Source organism: Penaeus chinensis, chromosome 19 (assembly GCF_019202785.1).
Source record: "Penaeus chinensis breed Huanghai No. 1 chromosome 19, ASM1920278v2, whole genome shotgun sequence".
NCBI lineage: Eukaryota > Metazoa > Arthropoda > Malacostraca > Decapoda > Penaeidae > Penaeus > Penaeus chinensis.
Window position 1 is genome coordinate 498,261 of NC_061837.1, and position 5,227 is coordinate 503,487.

The following is a 5,227-nucleotide window of genomic DNA, read 5'->3' on the forward strand; positions in this document are numbered from 1 at the left end:
TAATACTAATACTAATACTAATAATATTATTAATACTACTACTACTAATACTACTACTACTACTACTACTACTACTACTACTACTACTACTACTACTAATAATAATAATAATAATAATAATGATGATGATGATGATGATAATAACGATGATATAATAATGAGAGAGACAGATACCAATATTACAAATTCTGTCGACTACAGTCCAGGAGAAGGATGTTCTCACTGGAATGAGAGTGATAGGATAATACAAAGAACGAAAAATCAAAATCCGAGTTTTGCTGACTACAGTCCAGGAGAAGGATGTTCTCACTGGAACGAGAATGACAGTATAATTCAAAGAAAGAAAAATAAAAATATTAATAATTCAACCAAAGGAATAATGTCTAATGAACAAGGACAGAGAAATAGGAATCAAGATGATAATTTAGATTATATCACGTTATCTAGTGAACAAGAAGATATAAACTGTGAGAAGATTCAAACTATATTAAAGAAACCAAAGAAAAAAGATATTGATAATAATAACATGCCATTCATCACATTGCAAGTTATATTAAATTTAATCGAGGAATGCTTCGGTATAAAAAAGGGAACAATTATCACTTCTATTCATGCAAATGTGCGAGAATTTTCAAAAAAAAAACACAATACCGGGTAACACTAGTAATAATTATGAGGAACATAGGGAAGGTGGTGAGAGAGCGTCTCTTGATTTTAATAATCGAAAAGAGGTTCAAGAACGATTTTTAGAACTTATCATGGATTCACCTATCTCGAGGAAAAATGCAAATATGATTTCAATGGAGAAACATCTACATAATGAACATTTATTAGAAGCTTTACAACTAAATCCGCTTTTTAGAGCAATAGAAGGTGCAAGTGACCCATTGGAACGTATGATTGTTTTATGGAATATAAACAAATATATAAATATGACAATAATAGGCCTTATTACAGTTGATTTGGCTTCGTTGATAGATCAAAGAAAAGGCGCGAGAAAGGCTATTAGAAGAGGCACCGTTATGAAACAGGACGAGTTTAATTATAGAGAAGCTGGAAATGCACCAGGAGACATGCGCGATATGATTGTGCCCCCTTGTATATCAAAATTAACATGTATATCTGGTAAAAATTATAAAAAACAAACATGTCATCATTTTTTTTGTCGATCGCTTAAAACATTATTCACATCTTTCAATCCCGATAAAGCAACAGAAATATTTATCGACAAAGCTTCACAAAATACTCTACTGAGACTCAGAGATTTTTGTCGTAAGAAAGATAATGTGTCAATGCAAGACTGGAACGAACAAGTGTTTAAACCCATAGCCAGAGGAGACGGATGGGTATCAGAAAATAACGAAAACGAAAAAGACTACCACTCACTCGTAAATATGAGACAACCCAAAGACTTTTTTTGGTTACTTAAAAGGATCATAATCAAAAAAGAATTATTGGCTTCTAGATTATCAAAAAAAGATATTGAAGATGAGTCAAATAAAATGAGACCAATGGGTTTTTATAGGGAACCATATTTTCCAATTCATCCGGAAGAGGATGATAACAATAGTAATGATGATGATGATGATGATGATGATGATAATAATGATGATGACAATGATGATGATGATGATGATGATGAAGAAGAAATACAAGTCAATAACGTTAGAATAGACTCTCAAAATATAGAAAATCATCATCGGAGAACGTTGTCACCAACAGTCGTTTCTTCTTTCGACATTCTTACAAATGCACTCGAAAATATGATTGAGACTGAAGAAAGTGATACAGTTACACATGAAGGTGAAGAAAGCGATACAATTACGCTCAGGCAAGCATCAAATAGGCATGGTGATAATTATCTACCTTACATGTCCCCTCACTCGCTTTCATATACCTCGCTTGAAAACGCAAATCGAGACATTATGGTGCAAGATGCACCCAATATATTTGATGGATATGATGTTACTAATTTTTCTTCTTCAAATTATGACAATATTAATAATGATAGCGATAGAAATGATGATATAAATTTCCAATACATGACACAAACATTATCCTTTTCCCCGTTCAAAAACACAAGTCCAAATAATTTTCAAAATACAACAATAGATTCATGTGACGACGACAACTCTGCTATTATGACTGCCAAAGATAACGGTGGAAATCATCAAAATGTAAATCGTCTTAATAATCTACTTGACAATATTACTACTAGAACCACTGCAACAACCACCACCACCACCACCACGATTCCACTAAAAACTATTATTAAACCATCTATGGATATAATGATACCATCTATAAAATAAATAATCGTTAGAATTTTATTCAAGTTGGTATATATATATATATATATAAATATATATATATATAATATATATGTATATATATATTCATAAAGGAGGTGGTCATGATTAACCTCTCCCTTTCCCTCAATAAAACCTGTTTCCTCTAAATATTTTATAAACGTGGTTTTTGATGAACCTCTCCACTCCCTCAATAAACCTAATTTCTCTAAACATGTCCTCCTCCTCCTCCTCTTTCTCCTCTCCCTCCTTCCCATCTCTCTGTCCATCTCATATATGTATTTAATTTATCAGTTGTAAAATATATGAACTTTTATAAAATTGTCAATTGTGTTTATAAAAATAAAATTATATTATTAGTTATCATTCATTTTATAAAAATTACCTTAAATTGAAATATAATATACTTTATAATAAGGTATAGATGTGAAAAAAATATCCTTTCTTTATTAGGATAAAATATTTCAAGAATGAGGCCGGGAGTTGATGATAACAAAGCATATAAATTGTATAAAAATATAATATAATATAATATTATATATTATATAATTACAATACACAGATATATAGTTTTATATATCATATAATTTTCTAATAAGAATCTCTAAAGCCCTTAAACATGCCGATATTCCACTTTTTCGGTACGACTTTATTTTTTATTGCACCTGTGCTGTTGTTGCAACCTGTAACTGCTAATGATTTGTATAATATGGCTAGCACCAATAATATTGTTTTGTTAAAAGGGCTAAAAATACAACCTTTTCAGGGATAATAGTACCACTACAGATTACTTTAAACTATTAGGGAGAGATGGTCAAGCTTTACTTATTGGAGGAAGAAACATTGTATATAATCTTTCGATTAGGAATATAAAAGGAAAATATAAGTCAAAGAATAATTTGGTATCCAAACCGAGACGGATATTCACACATGTTTTTTAAAGGGAAAAATAAAGAGTTTTGCCAAAATTATATGCGGGTCTTGATAAAAATAGACAAGAACCAATATCTAGTTTGTGGTACAAATGCATATAATCCTCTATGTCGATATTATATTCAAGAGACTGCTGGTACCTTTATTTTACCGAGACATAAAAAGGGCGTTGGGCAATGTCCGTTCGATCCCAGACAAAATTCTACACATGTCTATGTTGATGGTGAATTATATTCTGGGACAGTAGCAAATTTCCAGGAACAACTCATATCATCTCCAAGAATCGACTTACGACACAAGCTGCTACATATGAACAACTTAACGCCCCAACTTTGTACAGTCTTTCGGTTATGGTGAATTTGTATATTTTTTCTTCCGTGAAACAGCCATAGAATTTATGAATTGTGGTAAAAAAGTTTATTCGAGAGTCGCTCGTGTATGTAAGAATGATCAAGGTGATAAAAAATCTCAGACCAAATGGACATCCTTCTTGAAGAGCAGACTCAATTGTTCTGTTCCCGGAGAATTTCCTTTCTATTTGATGAAATCCAGTCCGTCACCAATATCATCCACTGGTGTATACGAGGACAGATTCATGAAATTGTCTATGCTGTATTTACAACGCCACCAAACTCTATTCCAGGGGCCGCTGTGTGTGCTTTTTCTATCCGTTCCATTCAAGATACTTTCGATGGTGATTTAAGGAACAGGAAACAAAAAATTCTAATTGGGTTACCATGCCTCTGAATAAGATACCTAAAATACGACCTGTAGTTGTGCTCCTAATAATCAAAGTTTTCCTGACGAATTTATAGCCTTTATGCAATCACACACTCTCATGAATACAGCTGTCCCTGGTTTCATTTGGTCGTCCATTATATTAATACTCTTCGAATCGTTTTACTAAGATCGCTGTTGACCCTCAAATTAAACTTCAGATGGACGAATAGTTTATGTCATCTTTTTAGGAACAACTTTATCCATAATAAAACTCGTAAATGTTTTGTCGTATGAAAATATACATCTTGTAGACCCAATTATTATTGAAGAAATTCGAATCTTTTCACGACCAAAGACTATAACAAATTTACACCTTATAAAAAAGAGAGGTAGAGGAAAAAAAATTGATTATAATAACCTATGATGAAATTAAATCAATTGATCATCATCGTTGTTTTCGAGCCAAATCTTGCCAGTCGTGTATTGGTCTGAGAGATCCATACTGTGGTTGGTAATGCTAGCCAGGAAAAGTGTACCCCATTGAGTCTTGAGACTAGAGAATATATCTTTCAGAACATATCTGGTACCATAAACAGTGTCTTCATAATAAAGATGATACTAAATTTTCAAATCATAAATAATAATAATAAATAATAATAATAATAATAATAATAATAACTCACAGGAAAAAATATATCAGAAGAAAATATTGAATTTTTATCCATGACTCAGAAAAAATATTAACTTTCAGTAATTGAAGAAACTACAGAATTGAGTACAGAGCCTGAGGCAATAGACACAATATTTATAACAAAAGCGACCACACTAATCTGACGAGAATAATTTCTTAAATTCTAGACAATAGGGACGAATAACCACAACAATGACAATTCCAAAGTAATAAATATTCCTGTTGAAACAGTAGTAACTCCCGATCCGAACGATAACTCTGTTGAAACGGCGACAGCAAGAACAACGATGACAATTCCTAAATCAAATATCGACCCTGATGAAAATGTAACAACAGAACTTGACGACAATCCTGATGAAAAACAGTAGTAACTCCCGAGCCGAACGATAACTCTGTTGAAACGGCGACAGCAAGAACAACGATGACAATTCCTAAATCAAATATCGACCCTGAGAAAATGTAACAACAAGAACTTGACTACAATCTGATTGAAACAGTAGTAACTCCCGAGTCAACGATAATACAATTGAAATGGCGACAGCAAGAACAACGATGACAATTCCTAAATCAAATA

General features: G+C 32.2%; 1 pseudogene; it reads left to right on the forward strand.

Annotated features, from left to right (window-relative positions):
• Positions 1 to 379: 379 nt before the first annotated feature.
• The window catches only part of LOC125035204, a 5,190-nt pseudogene continuing 342 nt past the window's right edge, over positions 380 to 5,227 (forward strand).